At 36.4% G+C, this 24259-nt stretch overlaps 1 long non-coding RNA gene across 1 annotated transcript; it reads left to right on the forward strand.

Moving 5' to 3' along the window:
- The first annotated feature begins 1377 nt into the window (after nucleotides 1–1377).
- Nucleotides 1378–24208, forward strand: LOC121527113. Its single transcript, XR_005993375.1, has 6 exons — nucleotides 1378–1624; nucleotides 2210–2287; nucleotides 4348–4403; nucleotides 5014–5068; nucleotides 21758–21830; nucleotides 21936–24208. It is a non-coding gene; the product is annotated as an uncharacterized LOC121527113 (long non-coding RNA).
- The last annotated feature ends 51 nt before the right edge of the window (nucleotides 24209–24259 follow it).

The raw sequence follows: 24259 nt of genomic DNA on the forward strand, positions 1-24259 counted from the left end.
AGCTGTCACACTCTATTATGGTGACCTCAATGATTCTGTGCCCTATCCAAATCCAGCGGTTTTCCATAACAATGCAAATTAAAGGGTGCAAAGCCGAAGGAGACAAGACTTGTTATTTTCCATCCAAAGGACAGAGGTTCTTTACAAAAAACTTGTCTGTACGCCTTGTGTATTGTTTGACAGAATTTGAATACAACTTGGAAGTTGTTTTGTGTGAGACAATGAGGTTTTTGGTGTCAGTTCAGAAAGATCAGCAACTGTCTTGGGAAAAGAAACAGGAGCTGTGGACCCAGATCTTCTTAACCTCCAACATATTGCTGTCTATTTTTTGAAATGTCATCTGTATTTTTTAAATGATCATATGCTGTGTTTATTTTCATGGCAAACTTCACCTAAGATATATATTTTTTTAAGTTTCTGCCAAATTTCATCATGAAGGGGGGTCAAGTAAGTACAACACCAGGTGGCCAGAGAGCTCTTCTCTTTATGTTGATTTTGGCAAATTTGTGGATATTGCTAATCTCACAGGCAAGACTGGGGTTTGTATTGCTGGTTAGGGATTTAAGCTTCTATTGTGAGCATCTTTAATGTAGAAAACCATATTTTTCCAGATCAATATCCAAAGAAATCCTATATTGCTATGAACTTAATGTATATTATACATTTATTTGACTGGGAAACAATGTAATAAACAAGATCACTGTACTTTTTTGATGGAATATAACACAACTGTGCTTATCTATTATATGCTTTTACTGTACACTATTAATTGTAGTTTAATAACAAGTTATTTGTTCTTATAACCTTTTTGTGTGATATTTTTAGAAAGCAAGATGAAGCCTTGTCACCGACATTAGTAAAGGCATCTTGATATCAATAAAAGCCCATTCTAGGAATCTAGGAAACTGCATATTTTAAAACAAAAATTGCATGGTATATTTCCCTTCGAATTCTTCATTTTCATGGTAAATACATATTGGTGTGGTATAGATTCAACATTCTTTGGTAAAAAGGGAAAACCGATTATTTTGGCTTACTGAGTCGAGGGAGTATTTGATAAAATTTGCTGTGCAATATTTTTTAATTCATGAAGTATTAAATTTCTCTGTAATAAATAATACCATGCAATTTTCCCAGAGTGAATAGTCTGCAGTCTGTGACCCACATCTCAGTGCAATGAACTGCTTAACTCAGGCTGTTGTTTTATTCAGTGCACTGTCAACAGACGGGTGAGGAGGAGGCGGAGAGGCGGGTTTGACACTCACCGGTCAGTGTGATTGGATGCTGCATTCGACTCCTCTTCCTGATTGGTTACTCGCGCTGTCAGTCCGTATCTGTTATCGCTGCTTCCCGCGCCATTCGACGTGCACGCGCAGGACAAGGCAGGCACGTAACCGTTGGGAGACTGTCTGGAGTCTGTCTGAAATTGATAAAATTGGAGATGGAGTTTTGCGTCTGTTTGAACGTTTACAGGGAAGCCGCCCGCTGGAAATGGGATTTTTTTGCTCTCCTCCTCAAACGCCTTCGCCCAGGAGACGCCAGGCTCAACCAAAAATATTTTTAGATATCCGCCGTGAAAGTTTTTTCTTCTGCAGTCTATCAGCAGACAGCTCTTTATGTACAGGTAGGTAAGGCAGACGCCGGAGTGCAAGTTAGCTAGCATACCGTTAATACTGCGGCGTTACACATTAGCCAAAATATGTGTGTTTGTGAATGATAGCCGCGCGTTTTTCCTTAAAATGGACGGTTTGCTAGCTTAAATTTTAAATTATCCTGCTCTACCGCAACAAACTGTAACTCGCCCTGCTTATCCCTGACATAAAAATTATGAATACGCTTGTCGCGTTGTGTGTTTGTTGTCTAATTAGGAGAATTTCAAACAGTAGCTATCTTGTTTCGGAGGCTTGACCTCATTCACACTTCTTCAGGAGGTTGCGCAGGTGACGCACCTTTGCTGACGTGAGGTTGTTGATTAACCCCACGCGCTCTAAAGCTACCTGTTACTCAGCAGATACCTGAGGGGACCCCTGTCTTTAGTAGACTTCCCAGTTCTGCCTTAAACCATTTCACCTTTGCATTTTTACAGTTGAAAGAAATCATACACACGTGCAGCTAATTAATATATGTAAATTAATTAATTGTGCCCTGAGGTAAGCTACAATTTACCGTATATGATATGTTTATGTGCCCTTTTCTGTCCTTGTTAAAGCTCTGCGGGGAAGCAGCCATCAGCCCTGGAGTTCAAGAGGAGTGCACCATCCTGAATGCAGTCTGCACCAGCTCAGAGGTTAGTTGCAGTACACTTGTGGGTTCAGACTGGGGTTGTCTTTTCAATTTTAAAGGGTTTGAGTGATGAAGGGAGGATTGTTTAATGATGCTGCGTAGATTGCGCATGCTTGACAGACCATTGCATTTACTGTTTTTGCCACGATTAAGAAAATATTTTTTTCCCTTGAACACTTGTTTTTATTTTTTTCCTTTCAGTGTTTAATGATGATGATTCTGATAGTGTCTGATTGCAGGGCAAAACTTCCTTCAACATACTCTGACAACAGCTGTATTTATAGCTATTACAATCTTTGTTATGTATTTAAAACATGTTGCTGCAGTGTTACCTTAAATGAAAATTCCTTGGTGTTTTGTGCATTGTTTTCTACTTGGCCTCTTTTAACAAGCCTGGCTTTTTTTGATATAGTTTGAAATGTTGCTTACATCACTGGAATTCATTGTGAGCAGTGTTGGTCTGCTCTTATTTAAGAGTTTAAATCATACTTTTTCCCATCCAAAATACTGAGATATTGTTCTCAGTAAGAATCAATACATATTGATTAATCTCCATTATATTTGAAAGTCAAAGTTATATTTGACAGCCCCAGCGTACCTGATCGGCCACTGCTTCAGACCCGTCTAGACGCTTTCACCCTGTCACTGCAGTAGTCTGCAGACAGTGCAGTCATATGACATGGGGGGAGCCTGCCTCCCTCCTCCTAGTGTCTGCTCTTTTTGGCCAAGATGGCTGGCTATAGCATTGTTGTTGTAAACCATGACGTATATAAGTTGATGTGATCAGAAAAAAACACATAAAGCATGGCAGTGCATTGTACGTGAATGAAGCAGACCACAGCTGCTTGAGTCCATTGTACACATAATCAACAGCGAATTTTAACTCTTATAGGGTTTTCGGGTCTAATTTTTTTTGTTTGTAATGGTTGGATGAATGCTTGATCAATAGTTGCATACTTTTGGTCTACACATCCCAGGAAAAAAATTATTGAAATGCTTTTATGCAATACTTGGCTTGACTGACATTCATTCCTGTCTTGTTTCTGTATCGCTTCATACCTGTTTCTTACTAGATCGGGTGGTAGCCATTTTGTCTGAATCATCACTCTGAGGGTATTCCAAAAAATGCTGTGAGCAGCTTACTGCATCTACACATTATGTAAATTCTAGCAGGGACTTATGATGATTGAATTCATGTTGTTTTATAATTGTTATACATGCAGTATTCCCAGAAAGACGGCATTTTATTAAATATGTGCTCCGTTTTGTACAGTAGATAATAACCCCGTTTGAAAGAAAAGAAAATACAGCCCTTTATGTTATAACAGATTTTTGCCTAATATGTATTGGTTTTGTATATTAGTTGCATTCTGGATTAAATAATAGTCCGTCGCTGAATTTGCAAAATCCATCAAATTATGATACGTTGTGTCACAACAAAATATAGGTTACTGTAGTGTGTGACATTTAAGGCACTGATATCAGATTTGACAGCCTTGTTGCTCTTAACCCAGTTTTGGGATGTGATAATAGGAATGGAAACTTCTATCATTACATCTACGGCAGTAGTCAGTGTGATAAGCCTCTTATTTTCAGTGGATATTCCAGATTTGGTTAAGCACTCTTTCCCTTAAAGTAATGAATACAATTTATATATTTTTTAAAGTTTTAAAATATCACATGTATTGCGCCAAGCAATACAGATCATATTTTCTTTAAGGAAAGCAGCTGCATAACTCAATTTTTTTGAGCTGGAGAGGGTAAAGATAATATTAGCTTAGGCTTCCCAAAGTGCCCCCGGCCTCACACTGACTTTACAAGTTACTTTCACTCAGTGAGTCTGTGATGTTTATCTGTTTGCTGTATCAGTGACCAGCCTGGACAGATCTCTTCATTATCACCTACTTAGTGCATACTTGTCTTCTCTCAGACAGCTTCTTCACACTTGTAATTGTTTTTGAGCGCCTGTTGATTTTTTGTCTTTAGTTTGTAGGGTTTTTACATTTTTCTATTTGTTTTACTGAGGTGTTCAGCAAAATATAGAATATGAAAATGTCTTTGCAGGCATGTCCAGAACCTGATCCAGCACATGAAAACTGATCCAAAACGTACTGAAGAAGGTAAGAAAACAAGGCAATAAAGTCTTTTGGTCAAGGCTATTTGTTGGCTTATTATTTTTTTTTTTACAGTTGTAATTGTTTTTCAAAATTGTCATTTTTCGAGAATATACTATTTGAAACCATAGAATAACTATTATGCATCACAGTCATAGCTTTAAAAAAATGTTTTTAAATCTTTGTAGTACTGATCACAACACTTTGTGAGCCCTCTGAATGCAGCATGTATGAAGCAATGCGTCTTCAGATATCTTGTAAGATTATATATAAATACTGCACAATTTGCAAAGAAAAGTGTTCAACCAAGGTGTAAATTTTATTCATTTTTGTAACAGTAAAGTAATGATAACAATTTGAATTATTTCATGTTTAAAACTTTTAAGTGATTTATCTCCTTTTGCAATATCGCAGTATTTATTTAAATATTTTAAGTTTACTAACACGAAAAAAGCTTTTCGTTATTAGCTCAATGTGCGTATTTATAAGCAAAACAAATCATATTTTAACTAAAGAAGTAGACTTTTAGTGTTCCTTAATTTTTGTCTTTGACAGCACCTTATGCTTTTTGCCAAGGTATACTGTTGTCTTACGTTTGTTTTTTTTTCCTCTACAGGTGATCTCTGGATTCTTGCAGGCTGTCATAACTTCATGTCTTAGACACCCAAATGGTAAGATCTGTGTTGACCTGTTCTTTAAAGCACACTTGGGCATGTTAAAAGTTGAGAAAAGTAATTTGAGGAATGCTTTAAGGTGCTGCAGTGAGAGACTGTGATTGCCTGAGGGAAATATTAGTCTGCTGCACACACTAGTATTTACAGAGGCTGAGCTCTGGGCTGCAACGCCAGTTCTACATGATGTGATGGTAAAAAATGGTTAATCACATTCAACGCTGTCATTTACTCGTCAGCTGCATCATTTTTTATTAACATACATTTGTGATCTCTTCATAAGATAATCATGGATATGGATCTCGTAACTTTCACTTGAGGCTTAGCTGGAAAATGCTGATGCAAGATGGGCTCTGCTTCTTCATCCTGTGTTTCTATTGGCTCATTGTCTCCACCCACAGTGTAGTCACGAGGTCTAACATCATGATGATGTCTGGTGAAAACAGGCTTTCATCTGGGCTCTAATGCTGCCTGAGCTGTAATGAAAAGATTTCTTGGGTTATTTCTGTGCACATACAGAGTAAAATTTGAGCATTTTTCAAAGCATTGTTCTGTACCACAGCAGCACCTGCCATTGTCTGTTTTAAACGCAGGGTTGTTTATCTCAGCAACCTCTGCTGCGTAATGACGCAGTTTCCTTTGACATTGGTGTGGCATATTTTAAATCAAGGCCTTCGCTGTATTTTAAGGAGTCTGCTGGCAGAGTGCCAAAACATGGATCCATTTGCTTCCCTTCTAAGAGCACAACTGCACAGCTGTGACCCTTAGCCGGTCCTAGCATCGATAACTCAAAGCCAGCAGCGTCCATTTTAGGTTTAAGCAGTGGCGAAAGAGATGATCTAAAGTGTGAAAAAAGAGATCTGAACTCTTAGCGAAAAATACTGTTGGGAAACGGCACAGCTTGTGCATCGCAATAAATGGTTTATTGTGGATATTTAATTGATAGAAAATAAACCAAGAAGATGTGTGAATGAAAAATGTCTGTATTTAATGACACTTTATATTGTTGGCACAATTTTTGATAAATGCTCCGCGGTTCCTTTTAATTAGGATGAGCATTTTTATTTGCCAATTGCGAAATGTTTAATTTTATTTTATAATTTTTAAAGTGATCTTACTTCAGATGCGAATTGTCTAACTTACTTTTAAAGGTACATGGATAAAATATAACATGAAAGCCATTAATTAATTTAATTTGTATAAATTTTAGAAACATAATATTTACCGTGTAGAGCAACATTATTTGCTATTAAAATTTTTGTGCAATTTATTAAGTAAATTTACCTGCAAATAATAATGAAAACTATAACTTATCAGAAACGCATGTAATTGAGCTCTGCAGATGAATTTTAAAAATGAATTGCAACGATTAGGTAATATTATGATAGGTTTTATTTTGAGGTTTGAACTATTGCCATGCTGGATAATAATTAAAAATGGTAAGTTCTTTACGTAGTTTCATTATGTTTTATGTAATTTAAAAAAAAAATTAACTAGAATGTATTAATTTAAAAAATAGTGAGACGGACATTTTAAATATTAGTTGAGACAAATTTATTTTATCTAACTTAAGCAATAAGAAAATATGATAAACATTATGCAGCGTTTATGTGACCTTTTTTTCCCGGTCATGTTAAACATTTTTTTTTGTAAATTATTTAATTTTCCAGTGTTGTCAAGTTGTGCTCCATGCCATTTTATTTATTAAAAGTGAAATCCTTATTTATTCATTAAAGATCTAACTAATAAAATGTTTTTTTCAGTTTTTGTATTGAACACCTAAAGAGAATTAATGCAGTTAAAGCAGATCATATTACATATTACATCATACTGTAGATCATATTACATTAGTTCAACTTTCTAAAAATGAATAATTTAATCTCTTTGATAAGGTTGCATAGGACGTTAATGCACTTAACATTTAAAGTCCACCCATGACGTTACTCAGGAGTACAGTATACAGTGGTATAGAGCCTGACCCATTGAGAGGTCTAGGTGACCTTTAGCATGGTGAATACTTGTTTTGTGCTCTGTTAAGACCTTGTGTGAAAGCCAGACTGTGTTCTGATGCCACGTTAACACAACAGTGGCTGTCACTAACATATTAAGCTGGGCCTTTCTCTTGCCCTAAAAATAGAGAAAAAAGAATAAAGCAGTTGTGCTCATCCACGTGTTGCAGGGGCAGGTCAGAAATAACAAACTAATTTAGATTTTTGATTTAATTGGTGTCTGTTCACACTCAACCCTGTTGACCTTTTGTAGTTGAACAACTCAAGGAAAAGTTAACTTTGCCTTGGTGCTGGTTTCAGACTCATAGATTGAATATTTTCTAGTAGTAATCATAGTAACGAAACAGTTTTAGCTGTTGTTGGATTTCTAATTGAATGTCTGATTACATTACATAGATATTAACATTGAAACTTTAGTCAACCGCAAACACTTTGATAAGATGATATTTTTGTTGTTAAAGACTAACGCTGCTGCCGATCAGTTACAGCTGAGCATGTTTCCTTTATTTCTGTATTCATGATGCACTAATATTAGGATAACGACATGAGTGACTTGTTTATCGGGTGGATTTTACAAACTATCTTGTTCTCTACTCAAACACAGTTTCTGAGGTATGAAATTGATCTTTGGTGAACAGTAAGATCTTTGCCTGCAGATAGCAGACCTTTGTTTATCATTAACAAAACCACAACACACCACTCACTGACTGAGCAGAGATTTTGAATCTCAGGTGCAGCCTCAACATCAATACAAACTTCACGTTTTAGCTACTCTTTAGAAGAGGGTAACCATCCTGAATCAGGCTGTGTTTATACTGCAAATGACAGATGTTAAAGTGCTTATTTTTGGGCCTTTTGAACGGTAAGTAAATAACTTTATTTATTTGGCTGCTGTATTGTGAGAATGTCGTATTTGTTTTTCACTGTTTGTGGCACAGCAAGTCTAGAGATGGAGATGTGCACATGCTCCTTGTCTGTTCCCACCCAGTTGTGTTGCATTTACAGCTTCAGCAATACTTCCTGTTTTAATTTGACTGTAAATCCACCACTGACTTTTCAATGGAGCGTGATCGTCTATTACACCCTCATAAACGGTACAAAGAAGGCTGTAGGCCTGGGTGACCACTGTTTGACTGCAGTGCAAATCTGCATGCCCACTTAAGCTCAACAGCAGCCTGAACAAGCACTTACTTTCTGGAAAGAAACTTTTGGCCTGAGATGAACTTCTGCTATTTTACTCTTCTCCCAAATCCTCAGCACATACCGCTGGGTCCAGGCCTGGAAATGAAGAGAAGTCCAGTTTCAGAGAATCATTTTCTAATAAAACAGTCAAACAGTTACATATAAGCAGTATGCACATTGCAGGGCTTCTTTAAGAACTTGTTTTTAGAAGGGGAAAAACCCCTTCAGACAAAGGACAATAGCGGAAATTAGTGCACTTACTCTTGGTTAGCATGAATCAGTTATCCACTGCATACTGATATTAATATAGTTCAAATTTCAGTGAGCTGTATACTATTTTAAAGTACATAGTGTTCTTGAAACTCAATTTTTTCTCTACAAATGTAGTATTTTAGAGCTTGTAAATCATATCTAGTTTTACAAAGACAAAATTTGTTTATGGATTGAAAAGAAATTATTTGAAACGTGGTAAAATAATCGTTTTATGCTATTCTGAAAATCAAGTTTGATTTATAATGGAACACTGTATGTGATTTTGTTGTCTGCTCAGAAATAGAATATTCCTCTGATAAAGGTTTTCGAATGAAAACGTAAAATACAGCACATACTTAAAGTTAGGAAAACAGAAAAGAAACTTTTAAGTTCTGCATGTGCTGTCTGAATGGTTTTGTTGAATATAACATTGCAGCAACAGTTGCAAAAAGTGTTAAAATCTCCACTTGTTGTCTCATAAATTTGGACAACCAGCTTTGTTGATGACTATTAGATTTGTGTTTAAATAATGTCTATACAAGCGGTTTGATTGTAAGTTATTCTTTCCATGGTTCACATTTCTCTGTTTTTATGTAAAACAGTTCTGTTATGTTCCAAAGTATAACAATTCCCCCAGTTGAGGAGCTTTACTGAAACTTTTCTTACAAGTTGGATATGTGAGTCTTCAGGGTGTGCTTGCATTTTTCCCTAATTGGGGCTTATTTTAACACACCTGGAATACCTGCTTTCTTTTTGCCATTTGACCTTTTTGTGAATTAAGACAGCAAGGCATAGTTTGAGCTCGTCAACCTCGCGGTACATCATAGCGAAGGGAGGCTGCACCATGACTAATTAGTAAATCTCACTCCTCTCTTAGGTGAAAAAAAATGATTTCCTTTGCAGGGAGGTTGGGGGCTGATGAGTAAATACCCACCTGCACATAGTTGCAGTAACCTAATAAGTCTCCCTGGACTTTGAAAGTGAATATTTCATTTTTCACTGATCTCTAACAGCTTTCCTGCATGTCTTATACTCCACTCTCCATAAGCCATGTAAGATGGGTAAAGGGGAAACTCAGACTGCAGGGTCTCTTTCCTGTCACACAATGGCGTGGAAAGGTCAGGCCTAATGAAGTCGGGGGTGTGACCCTAAGTATTCAGTGACTTTGCATGGGCCCCCATCCTACCGCTGCAACCATGCCAGTTAATCCCTTTTTGATCCTAATTGATAGGCATTAACATGATCCTTATCCAGGAGCTGTGTTTTGTCTTCCACAGCCCTCCTCTCTGGGTGTCAGTGACACAAAGTGTGAAAGCGTTAAACCAAATGTGAAATTGATATTTTTCATGTTTGTGTGCTGTGTATCTAAACACTCACACAAAAGTGGTCGATGCTCAGTGTTTGCCCTCTGAGGCTCTTAACAGGACTTAGCACATGACCTCTAGAATCCGACTGTGATGTGAATGGTACCAGCCCATTTCCACTTTGTTTACCTCTCACTCCTTTCATCTTCATCATGAGGTGATTACTGCCTGAACTGTGAACTAATTGCCCTCTTTAAAATGTTTGCACTGACTTTAAGTCTGGGCCCTTGCTTTTTTTTTGGGAAAGCAAGCCACTGCATGACTTCTAAAGGGGAGATTTTGTACCAACTCCCAAGAACTTTCCCTGAGTAACTGTTTAAAAGTATTTGTTTACAGTCTATTTCTAGGGGAACCTGAAGATAAAACAATGTGTGGCCCCACTTCTCCCACTGATCGCAATACTGCAATCACTATTTCACTGTTGTTGATGAAATGAATGTAAATTACTTAGCAGTGTTACCAGGCAGATGCTGACAAAGATTTTTTATTGCTTATTATTAATATTGCAGTTGTGCTAGTTATGTTGTTTAATTTAAGCTATTAAAGGTCACTTAACAGTCTAGGACCTTTTATTTTGCAACATTTAAACTCCACTCCTTAATGACCGTCTATCGATTATGGTTTGTTTTGTATTTTAACTAAAACCAGCAAATGCCTGAGTTTTTAACAACAAAAAATATGTTTTTTGTTTATTTTGACAGATTCTCTCGTCATGAAGTATTTGAAACTTGGACAGTCCAAGTGATGAGTAAATGACACCAATGCAAGAGATAGTCAAACATTACAATTTTTTAAAATTAATGTGATATAAACTCTTCATATTTGCGCCATCATTTTATGTAGAAATTGTTTAATTTAAAGGGGAAAAATACTCTTTTACTCTCTACTTTTTATTAATCCTTTTATGATTTTGAAAACAACCTTGGTATTGAACCTAGACAGACTTTGGAGTATACACAGTTCAGGAGTTTGATTTTTTAAACTTTAACTTAAAGAAAGAAAAAAAAAATAAATGAGAGATGGACCTTTTTTTCATGTTTGACACCTACAAGAAGTGACTCAAGAGTGGATTGGTTTTATTTCTACTTCCTTACTGTAGGTACAGTATGTGCAATATTACTGTAAGGCAAATTGTAGCTTTTATATTTTTATGTCATGGCTGTCAGAGTTGAAACATTAATCAAAATTAATTAAGGTCTATGAGTAGTGCATATGTTTTTTTAAATCACATGCTTTATCTTAGTGTGAGGCAATTAATCGAGTTTAATTTTCAATCATGATTTTAGCTTCCAAAGGTCATGAAAACAGGAGAATCATGATTGAATGACTTCTGTGCTACATGCAGTTTTGTCCACAGCATTTGTCATGTGAGAAAAGTTCATTTTTTTGTTGTTAGACTTTGGCCATAAAAATATATTTTTTGTCGATAAATTGTTATAGTATATATCAGAACTTTTGCCAATTTTTAGGGATTCAGGTTAATGTTTTTTTTTTTTTTTTGCCGATATCTGATATGCCCAAAATAGTTTAGGACAATGCTGATATAAGTACTAATATATGAACGTTAGTCAGACCAAAAACTTTACTCTTTAAAACACACAATTTAAAGTTTGAGAATGAACAAATGAACAAATTTCAGTCCCTAAAACACACTCTTACGTGTAAGAAATGTCAAGGAGTAAAGTAGAAGACTTCAGCTGACATAGGTCTGTTGGTCTAGCCTAAAACTCCACAAACTTTTTTGTTCCTATGGCCAGTTTTATGGCTGATATAGACTGATTTTTATATCTAAGTAATCAGTTGTAGATATGTTGATTTTTAATATGGCTAATATGATAATTCACTTTTAAAGCTAACATCTGCAGATGCCAATATCACATCACTAGTATTGTGCGTCCCAACTATTTGAGTTTTTACTGATTTATTTTTATTTTTATTTTTTGCATTATTTCAGTGGTTAAGAGTGTCAAATCCGAGTAAGTGCACATGTTGCTGATGTTGTGAAATCAATGAGTAATTTTGTTTTACAGTTGTGGTCCCAATACCATTCAGGAATAATCGGGATGAGAATTTTTGCCATAATCGAGCAGCCCTACTTTAATGTCCCCTTCAGGACACCCTGTTCAAACCACTGCGATGTCGCCCTGTAAGGTCAGTGGTGGAAAATAAGTCCACCTGTGCTTCTTTGAATCTACATCCACACTATTGATATTTATTGTTTTAAAACTTAGACAGCTCAGTGGACAAGTCAAAAGTCATTTTCACCATGTGATATTTAACATATACCTTTTTACTGTTCCCTTAATTTATTCACAATACACAACAAAGTGGTTTTTCATGGTTTTGTTTATGTCCTAATTTCTGATCTACCCAATGTTCCTTATTTTCTTCTAAATGAATAGCAGGTTTGTATCAAAACCAGAAGTCCATTACCCTTAGCTCAAGACAGTAAGAAAATGCAAAATGAAACACCTAGGCAATAGTTTGATACCCACAAAAAATAGGGCTGGGTGATATGGACCAAAACAATAATACCTTGATTTTAAAGGGGTTGCAATATATTATTGGCATATCTGTAACAGCAGATATCAGCAGAAACAGAGAGTCATCACTGTTGGCGGATATGAACATTTCTGCTGTCATTTACAACTGATATATCATCTGTAAATTAATGCTGCACAGATAATCTAATTTCAGTTGGAGTCCCAATGTCAGGCTGTGCAATTACATAATTGCATATAAGGCTGTAATTGTTTTATTTAATTAGTGCTTAAAAGGTTTACAAAAAAATGCCTGTGGAAAGGTCTTTAAGTTTACAATAGTGCCACTATTTCACTTTGTAGAAGTCCTTCTATTTCCAAAAAAAGGAAAACCTTTTTTTTTAAATATTAAGTTACTTTGAAAACAGTACTGTAAAAATGTATTTTTTTTGCCACTTAATATTTGTATGTTTTGAGGTGAGAAATACAAAGCTATCATTTCTGTGCATTTTCCTTGATAATCAAGCAAGTAGACACCATTTGTGCTATATTGTAATGGCCATCACAGATCGCAGTATTGTCCAGTATAATCTCAAGTGCACATGTTTACCAAATCATGCAGCACTACTGTGAGTAACTGTAAATATCCTCCTATACTAACTGTAAATATTGGCTTTATGTACAAAAAGGTTTGTGGAGTTTTAGGCAGGGAAACCAGACTCAGGTCAGTTGAAGCCTTTTCTATTGTTCATCATCTTTCCTTAAATGTTTAAGTTTGATTTTAGGAATACAGTTTGAGTTCCCAACCTCATTTATATATCAGTATCAATGTCTGTATCTGCTGAGTTATTTTGTAAATATTAGTATATTGGCAAAATTCAATACTAAACTCCCAACCACTGTCTAAACTTAATACAGTTAGCAGCATTTTTGTATATTGATGCTGTCAAAATTCTCTGTTCCATTAAATTCCATGTGTTAAAAACGATAATGTCCCCATTCGTTATATGATCAGTGGTGTAATCGAGTACAGAAACTTAAAGATCTTCAGTCATTTTAACCAAAAGATAGAGAGAGAGAGAGAAAAAACTGTATTTATAGCACAAATACGTTGGAAAAGTTTTCACATGGTTCTGTGGTGCAACACATTTATATTTAAATATAAGCCAAATACCAATACCAATCAAAAAAACACCAATAAATACAGACATTTGGTATTTAAAAGTCTCAAAATTAATGACAACCTCAATATACTTAGATGTTACAATGCTTTCTTGTATAATTCAGTGTGCAGGAGATCGCCTGCAATATTTGATAATAAGAAACAGAAATGAGAGACAGAAATGTCGAGGACTTCTAGTTTTGCTGCTGTGTTATCAAACAGATAACAATATCATCTGATTTTTACTTTTGCAAATGCTCCTAAATGATATAAAATATTAAATTCCCAGTTAGACTGAACATTGTAAATTAAGCATGTCACTATTAGTGGCTCTTGCTGAAAAAATTCTGTTTAGTGAGCACCTATTTTTTTCCATCATCAACAATATAAACTATATCAACATAAATGATACTACATTGCATTTGAAGATGTACCAATATATGATTAAAACTCAATATATTTCCCAGCCCTACAACACAGCACCTAAAACCAGGGAGAACTAATGTCTGTTCCTAGATGAACCTTACAGTGGCAGTGACGGAAAATATAAAATATAAATGTTAAGGTCTCCTACAAAGGAAAAGTGAAACTCTATAATAAAGGAACTTTTCTAATATAAACCGAGCACAATAGTTGAGCCAGAGAGCCAATGATTGAAACTCCTTTATTCTGTTTACATATCTTAGTCTTTGCATGAAATTTGCCAATTTACAAACTAATTTGATGCTTTCTTTTGCATCTGATTTTAAGGTTTTGTCTGTATTTGCGTTGATCTTCTGAAATGGTTTTTAAACTATTAATTGTTGTTGGGTAATGACTTTTTATGGAGTGATTACTGTAGGCAAACACTGACTAGACAGCTGCTGGAAATGGCAATTATTTACAAGTGAGATACCAGGGCTTTGAATTTACAATAATCTTACAGTACAGTAACTACTATTACAATATTTTTTGTACAACTGTCAAAAATAAAGATAAAAATTACTTCTTAAATGATTTTAATCAAAATAGTGAAATAGTTTTACTGTTCCTATGGCATATGGCATTATCCGGTCATATTCAAACAGTTAAGCAAAGGAAAAAACAAAAGTGTGACTGGAGACTATTAATTTAAGATTGACGGGGTGTTTTGAAAACAAATAAAGTAATACAAAACATATTTTTTTGTGACATCTGTTCTGTTAGTATTTTCGGTCAGGTATAACCTCGAAATGATGCTCAGACAGTAACTTTTATGGTTTTCTGTGTGATCGGGTCTGTTTTCTCTAAATTTCCTTTTTTATCAAAAACATCTTTTATTTGGACAGCATATGTGCATTTTCCCCCCATAGTATTCTCAAACCTGTACAATTAAGAGGCCTATCTCACCATTGTGCTCAGCAGTGTGCAACAGCCCACTTTAGCTGGAAAATGCCAGGTGTCGTGTTGGTTCTTGTTGGTTTCACACGGCGACTCGAGTCCCTCCCAGGAATGCCGCTCTCAGGTCTCCATAGGATTGAATGTTATTTCCAGCTTGTTTGTTGCAGTGAATAATGAGTTCTCTGGAAGGCCTGATGACATTATTTGGAGATTGCTGTGAAAAAATAACTAATTATGGAGCTAAGAAACTACAGATTGGGACTATGCTTGTGTACTTCACTTGACTGCCACCACCTGCCCTCTATATGTCACACTCGCTTCACTCATCCAGCAGTTGTGCCAGTTATGTGCATCCCCCAGCAGACACAATGAATCACTAGAGGGTTGGACTTGATAATGCTTCTGTTATTCAGATTTTAAACTAAAAACCAATAGTAGACAACTTATAGGATTTAGAGTTTTGTTGAAGAAAGACTCAGTAATAGTAAGAGAAGAACTCCCCTCAGTGCTGCTGTTTCACTCAAAAAGTAGGAAAGTTTGGAAGTCAGAGCATTGGAGAGAAAGTTCTGAAAATACTGCATTTATTTCCAAGCATGTAGTAGTACATGTGGACCACTGGACAATATTTGTCAGATGTGGCTCGACCTGCTGGTGAAAGTGTTTTGGCTTTCCTGCATTTCTTCTAAGATGTTTTGGGAATCAACATTTGGCAGGGGAGGAACCTGATGTGTAACACATGATGTGTAGCAACACTGTATGAAGAGGTTGCCTCAACTCTAGCTGGGGTTGTGCATCTTCTTTTACTCAACACTACCTGCTGGAAAAATAAATCAAATTTCATGAATATAAAACACGTTTCTGTTTGTTTGTAGTTCATTCAAACAAGAAAAGCTGCTTATTTACTTTACTTTTCACCTTTGCGCTGTTTAAACAAACTCAAATATGTTAAAGGGATTTTCTAAAATAAAAACAGTTACAACATTTCTGACCCACCATGTGCATAAGACTTCCACACACATTTGAATTTGTACAGTTTACCAGTAAATTGCCGTCTTGCAGCATTTTAGCATTTAACCTTGGTATTTTTCTGTTCTCTGCTGGTGCACTTGTTTTTTTTTTTTTTTTTGTTTCTGTTTTTTTTTCGAAGCCAGGATCTACAAAATCGAAAATATGTTTCAGGTAACCAAGAAAGGCAATGGCAGTTGCATCAATTTTTGTTTGTTTGTTTTTTCTTGAGAGGTTTAAATTTTATTGAGTTGATGCAAGTGAGCAGAATCAGTACAAAAGACACCAAATACAACTGACAACAGTTCGTCCAAACTTTGTTTATACATGTCAACCCCTGGTTGAAATTCAAGTCAATACAATAAGCCTTCAGCTTTATGGAGCTGTTTTTGACTCGTCTCAAAGGTTTGGAACTTGCTCTCTTATTGAAACTTCAGTTTTTTTCTCAAAAAGCAGAGAGAAGGTCTAAAGCACCTCACCTGCTGCAGTTTACTCTCTCCATAGTGTCTCTAAATGAAGTGCTTCTCCTGGAGTTGACATGGCTGAAAAAAGTCAGATGTAAAATATTTCTTGGATGTTGCTGCATCACAGCAAGCATGAGAGGAGCTTGTTTTCATGTCTTTTGAGACAGTGAAGCCTTCAGTAATTGCTCCTGTTTTCAGGATTTAGCTGTCAGGAATCAAACCAGACTGTCATCCGTATTGAGCTTGTTAATTTATGCAATTTAACTGTTACTGGCCGCTAAGATGTAAATCCTTTATTATATGGCCACAGGTCTTAGCTGATATGTTTGGTGCATGCTTCTTGCTTGCATTCTCTTTTACTCTGTGTTTTTATTTAGGAATAAAACAAATGGAAAAATACATTTAGGGCCTGTGTTTGATTTAAAAAAAGAAAATGAAACAAAAATGCCAGTAGGCAGATGGTTAAAAATTGTTACCTGTGGAAAATCAAAATTTCCAAGGTAAGTGCTTCACTAAATGTATGTGAAAGTCTCAGCTGGGTTACTGTATCTTCAACACCAAGGTAAAATTTGATTAAATATTGAAATTAAATAAATTTCCGTTCTTGAAATCAGTTTAATATAATTTTTCATCAAATTAAGGCTACTCTCAGAAATACCTAAGGTGCATGGTTTTACCTTGGTTCCACCAATAATTAGGTTTTATCTTATGATTCATTTAAGCATCAATTTGTTTCATGACTATTAATCAGGTTTTATTGTATCCACCATTTGCACTCAAACTAGTTTGATAGATTTATCTGAAACTTTGTTCACACATTTGAAGCTGAGTTCTTTCTTGTGGCTGATTTTTTTTTTTATTTGTGCAGCTTATAGCTAGGCAGAGTTTAAAAGAGGACTGAGAGTAGGTTCATGTTCCAGGCATTACTATTATGATTGTTGGTTTAAAACATTTGTTAATTAACATGAACATTTTCACAGTAACTTTTTAAAACAAGAATAGGACTACATGAAATTTATCCTTGAGACTTTTAGCTGTTACATCATGTGTGCAAACTTGAGTTTTTGGGTGGTTTTCTGCTTGTACACAGAGCTCTACACATCATCGGTGCTTGGCTAATGCCAGTCAAGAGCTGAATTCAGATTTGCAGCTTTGTTAGTTTTCATAACAAAGCTGGTAGTCCCACATGGGCAGGCTACTCAATCCAACTTCACTTCTCAATGCTGCACATTCACCTTTCTCCTGACAAAACCATTCAAGATCAAGGGCAGCATCACCTTTGCCACTAATGAGGCTGTTTATTTACCAAATTTCCTTGTGGACTGCGAGAAGAAAAACAAGCCATGCATAGCAGAGCATATAATCAGCATTAGCAGAATAGAGCTCCAAAATCCCAAATTTCTACACTTAGTAGCAGTTTAAAACCATGTAGTTTACCTGAAGAGCAGACACTTCCAAACCTTTCATAAAGGCAGCTGAAATTAACACTTTATTTTAACTGCAGCAAGGTCATAAAGGCTTTTAAGAGGAAGTCATCTAAAAAAGGAAGAATTTAAGATTAAATGTGCATCCAATGTCAATTTCAATAACCTATTAGGACCAAATATGAAGTACAGATGCTAAATTCAACCATTAGTTTGACAGTCATGTTCTCTTTTATCATAACACTGGGTTGCTTTTCTGCTGTGCCAATGCACTGGTTATACTAAAGATACTGCAGACAAAGTAGGTACAAACTCTTCACTACAGTAAATAAATGACTGGGTAGGAATCTCAATCCTAAAGTAGCCTCATCACAATTGCAAACAAGGTTACAAGTACTAGTAATATTACATGAAATACCAGTTTGCTGCATTTTTCAGCTAAAAAAGAAGTCTAATAATTTTGTGGGGCTTTTCAAGGCAACATGAGCTGCAATTAGACCAAATAATCTGTGCCCAAACAGCAGCTGCCTTGGCTTAAAAAAAAAAAAAAAAAAAAAATCATGACGCTGTGAGCAAAACACTGACACGGAGCTTTGGCAAAGACAACTAGGCACAAAATGATACCCACAATAGGGTTATGGCAGATGTACAATTTGCAGACTTTATAAAGTTGCATGTGGTGTTAATTAGTGTCAACTTGATACGTTACTACATTAAATTTATAATACTTTTGGCTACCTAATACAGTGGTTTTAATACGAACACATTGTCTTATTTTCAAATTGCATTAAACTCCAGGCTATCCAACATTTGTTGTTTTCTTGTCCTTTAAGCTCACAAATCTATCCGTCTGGTCGGTGGAAGTACAACAGAGATTAGTTCAGACTGATGGAGAGCCTCTAGGCTTTGATAGCTTGTGATAATAATGATGTATGTGTTGCACAGTTTTCTATTTGGTGCACAGCAAAAATCCATTTCTGGTTAAATCTGTCAATAGTTTGCAGACCTGCTCATCAGAGCCCACGCACACCGCTTTATTTGCTGATTTAGATTGGGTTCCAATCTCTGCGTAAATGTGCGAGGCTTTACTGTATGTTTGCTTATCTGTCCAGCCATCCCATCTATTCAAACAGCAGCCCTTTCATTTAAGGCTGGGTGCTGGCTAGGCTTATTTCTCCATCTTTTTTTTTCATGGGACCTTTTCTGTTATTTTGGGACCAGATGGTGAGGGGCACGGAAGCGCCTCTTTTGTCCGGGCGCCCCAGTGAAAGGAGGCTGTCCTCCCTAATGTAATCAGTGGCACCGGAAGGGTCCATTTTGGGCTGTGAAAGAAGACAATCGGGTCTGGACACGTCTAGATTACAGAATTGCAGAGTTCATCTCCCTAGCCTGCCCCCTTTGACCAAACCCCTGGCATGGAGGATCCTCAGCTTTGATCAGCGGAGGGTGGAGGTGCTGATCCGACCTCACGGGGGCCAAAGGCCACCCTCCTCCTTGCCCTGTTTACCCTGCACTTGGCTGCTGCTGACACCTCCTTCCGGAAAGAACCAGGGGGTGCTGGGTTTGGTTTGGGCACTTGGGGGGGCGGGGGGATACCATGACCTGTCTAGACACCGTTACTTGTTGCCCTGGTGTTGCCAAGGGGACATGATGTGCTTTGACCTCAGATGTAGTTGGTTAGAAGCCACTCAGGTCATCCCAGGAAGTCCTTTTTTTTTCTATTTTAATTTTAAGATTGGGGGTGGGGAAATGAGGCGGGGTACGGATGTGACCCACATAATACACAATCTGCTTTGAGGGACACAAGCATGAATTTGATGGCGAAACTCCCTTTTTTTAACTCAATGAATTGTGTGACATTTTCTGTCAGCTTACAGGACGTCTGGATGGGTAGAGAGAAAACAAAAATAATCTGAGGCAACAAACATTTTCTTGACAATTTTAAAATCTGGTTTGGTTGACCTCTTCTGATCCATGGATGACCTTTTTCAAGGACTGATTTTGAATTTGTTTTACCAAAGAAGCAATGCTGTTTTTTGTACATGATTTTTTTTTTGTATTTGTTTGCTTTTTGTTGTTTTGCGTATTGAGGAGAATCCATTTCAAATGAGCAGTAAGTAATGCCTGAATTTTATCTGCTTTAGTTTGTCAAATATGAGATTGTTTAGGCAATTTGTCTGTCAAAGTAGTAAAAAAAATAAGAGATTTTTGATAGATTCCTTGACATTGCTGAGCAGTCTTTGTCAACATGAGATGTTTCATGCTGCTTATACTTTTTATTTCCCTTCTTTTTTATTTTTGGCCTTGTTAAACCAAACACCAAGGACAGATTTTAACCTTGGGTTGACATACATTCAGTTTTTAATCTTTTTATCCTTCTATTCAATGATTTATATCTTTTCATTTCCTAAAAAACTGTACTTAAGTCCCCAAGAATACTGTAAAGCCCTTATAAACAAGCTTTTTCTTTTAAGTCAAATTTGTAGTTCGAGTAAGTACAGGTTTGAAGGTGGAAATTTGAAAATACATTCCCGTAACCCCAAATTTAAGTCGTAATATTGGTAAAGAAAATAAGCTGACACTTGCGCCTACAGTTTATATTTAAGCCTGTACTTTCTATAGGAAGTGATTTAGATTAAAAACATAAAGGGTTGTAGATGTTATGGACAAAATTATTTTTTACAAGGTTTTCCAAGAGGAAAAGGCTGATTTTGTCTCTTATCGTCCAGAAATATTTAGAAAAATTTGCTATGTGTTTATTTTTGAGTCATGTTCGGTCATGTTTGCATTGACATGTTGTTGGTATCGTTCTTATTTATCTCATGTCGTAATTTGCCCTCTGCCTAGACTCTCCTGTTTTGGCCTGAACCACAACAGGGCAAAATATATGAGTTGGCTTTGATGTTTAGGCTGCTCCTCAGGAGTGGGTGTAGCGATTTCACCATCATGGCCGCCGCTCCCAACCCCGCCCTCTCGCCTGCCACTCAGGAACAGTTAAAATGGCAGCATGCAGCAAAATGAGTGAGAGGGAGAAAGAGAGAGACGCCCACTACTGCAAGCTAAGGCATGGTCGACTGAGCTGCAGCTCGCCTTGTATGCCAACTCAAACCCAGATGATTATTTTTGGTGTATTTGTCCGTCTGAAAACAATGTAACATCTGAGCAAGTCTAGACAGGTAGACGCTGTTGAAATCAGTGAAGAGTTAAATGCTTTTGTCACCACTTTATTCAAAATCAGCAGCTCTAAATAATACACTATTTCAGCCACATTTGGCCTACATAAAGAACTAAATATCGCCAAATGTTTCCATGTTACTTACTTTTATCTTAAGAAAGGAAATATATCCAAACATTGTAAGCGAAACCTTGGCTGCAGTATTTTCATCGTAAAGTGCAGCCAAGCAGAAAGCATAACATGCAAAATAACCTTTTTTAGTTTAGTATGACCCTTACTACAGTACATTACCCATGCTTTTACTCTTCACCTCAGTCTTTGGCGTGCGGCCATTTTATTCTCAAATTTTCACTTCCAGTCCAGCACAATGGGAGCAGGCCCTCTCTGGTTATCTCAGAATCTTCTTCTCTATAGTTAATAACATATAAAGTCTTGTTTTTTGGTTCATATACTGCCTTTTTATCTCTGTGGTAATATGTCGTAGTTGGGCTTTCACTATTGGGCACAGCATCATTTGTATCCAGAAGGGGTACAGTACAGTGCTTCAGTACTATATTCATTTTTAATGTACAAAGAACAAAGTGCTGTGATCAGTGCCCATTGGAAGCCTTTGCTCTTTGTCAAACAGCTCTATGCATGCGCTTATTATGTCATCTAACTAATACCAATTAAAGGCTGTAAGCTAAACCAACCCAATGCTATTTCAATGAGCCGGAGATTTTAAATGGATCACAGGGCAATACATGTGTGTATCCAGCCTCAGTAAACAGTCTGAAATTAAGTATCACACCCATTCATTTTAAATCCTTGCAGGTCTGGCTTCTTCTTCTTAACAACTCCATTGCAAGGCAGTCCACATCCAAACTGCAGGGAGGAGAATTTTAAGGTAAATGTCCAAAATCCTCTATTTTTAGGTCTTCCTACTCACTCTGAATGACATTTTATTATTGGCTTGTGGTGTGAATGTGTATTTTTTCTCTTCCCTCCACAGTGTAGTGAGCTGGCGGTGAAACTAGGAAGGAAGATGTCATGCTAAGGATGGGTTTTGGTGATGATGTTGCTGCTGTTGATGCAGCATCGAGCTCTCACTTTGTGCCTCTGTCAGCTATGATGCGTAACCGCAAAGTGAGTGACAGGCCAGTCCCCAGGGAGAGCAGGGGGCCTGAGGTGAGTCAGATGTATCCTTGACCCTGTCGAGCTGTGTCAGCAAGCAACACAAACTCAGTAAGAAAAGCCAGAAATGGCATGACTGTACATTGTACATCTTCATTTAGTATGTAGAAGAAGACAAACTAAGAAGCGCCAACACCTTGACTGTTTGTGTTCAAGAGTTCTCGTCTTTATGCACAAACTCCCTCAACTTATGAATAATGTAATTATAATGCAGCATATCACATTAGCACTGATACCTTTGGTGCCTTTCCTGAATTTGTTTAAAAACAGTTCAGAAAGTTGTACTTTTTCTGTGATATTATTGGGAACATGTCTCAAACATGAACTTGGTCTTGATTTATGTAGATTGTTTTTTACAGTCAGTACTTCAGAGAATAACAGATACCGCATTTAACACTCAAATCCATGATGAAACTTTGATCAAAGATGTTAGAGAGCTGTTTTTTTTTCTTGTTCTGGGTAGTCAGAACTTGTATCAAAACTTATCAAGGTTTTACTTCATTTCATTCACTTATTAGTCCTGTTTTAACAGTTTTAGAGATTCTCATAGCAGGTAGATAGTCGTCTTTTCCAGTGGTTCAAAGTTTAGTACAAAGAAACCTGAAGACAAAATTTGAGAAAATGTATCTTAGGATTAGGGTTCTTTGTGATACATGGCCGAACTGCAACCACAACCACAACCTAAGGAGTTCTGATACTTGAAAGCAATCAGTGGATTACAAAAAATGTTTGAGATAATTATTAAAACAAAAAAAATCAACCTTGCATTGGTATATTGCATGTTAAAAAAACAGATTTAATAAACTTTGTCAAATCCAAATCATCAAGAAAATGTGTGCTGAAACTGAATGTTACTTGTGTTCCTTTATTACTCGTTATGTTTTTAGATTCCCAATACATCACTCAGAGAAGTGTTGAGTCGAATGTGATGCATTTTACACAATACTTTATCACAGTATTTTACTACATTTAGTCTTAAACAAAGAATTAGAGTACCTGCTATGTTGATCGACAGGAAACTAACCTTTGAAAATTCAGGAAGTCGATGTCTATGTCATTTCACACGAAATGCAAAACTTAATCTGGCTCCATCTCATAAACCTTACTTTGTACTTTCACCTTCCTTTATATTGTTTCCTTACTTTATACTTTATTTCAGTTGTCACCAGCATTAAAAACTAGAAGAAACATGGCTGCAAACTGTGATCATCTGGTTCTTTTTATGTTAAACTTGTGCATAACTTCAGTATCTGAGTGTTTTACTGTGACTGAACAAGACAAGGAACTAGAAGATTTCACCTGGTGCTCTGACGATTGTGACAGCTCATTTTTATTTCCTGTTAACTCAGAATTAAACTGATCAATAAACAGATCAAACCGTGTCATGTAAAGCGTAACCATAGTTTAAAGAAACTCTGTTGAGTCAAAATTGTTAGAAATAAATTGTTTGCTCTGTGAGGAATATCTGCTCGTCTCTGCCGAAAAAAACACAAAATAAAGCTGAAAGTGAGCATTGTTTTTAAGGAGTTTCTTGTGATCTGTTTTTGTGGTAACAGCCTACAATTTGTAAAAACCATAATCAACTTTATCTCATAGGCTTTCTAAAGACAAGCAGGATTTTACTCCAAAACTTGATACAACCTGCTCTACTGTATGAAAAGGAAAATGAGTTTTTAATGAACAAATACTAACTATTGTAAAGATTTTTATAGTGAAGGGTTTCATACTTCTTCCTCATTACTTCCAGTTTTCTTTTTTCTTTTTACAACCCATCTTAGTTTTCAGTCTCTGTAAACAAAAAGTAACCATGTTGTAAACAACTTTGTGGAGTTTAGGATTCAAAATTTCATGTTTTTATTCATCCCTCGAAGCAGAAAACATTCACTCCTGAACCCAGATTTGGTAGCTACATGGGAAAAAGTACAAGAACACTTGTTTTTCCTGAATTTCGTTAAGTGAACAAAAAGAATCTTCTCAGAAAAGTCTTGCATGTCTCCTTTTTTTTTTTTTTTTCAAGGAGGTCGCTCAAACACGGTGTGTGAAATGAGAGTTGCCTGGGTGTGACTTTTCCAGAAAGCATCCGCTTGCTATTGTCTGCCTAGTCAACTTCTGCAGGCCCCAGCGCCCTGACTTCCATACATG

Source organism: Cheilinus undulatus, linkage group 19 (assembly GCF_018320785.1).
Source record: "Cheilinus undulatus linkage group 19, ASM1832078v1, whole genome shotgun sequence".
In the NCBI taxonomy this organism is placed as follows: domain Eukaryota; kingdom Metazoa; phylum Chordata; class Actinopteri; order Labriformes; family Labridae; genus Cheilinus; species Cheilinus undulatus.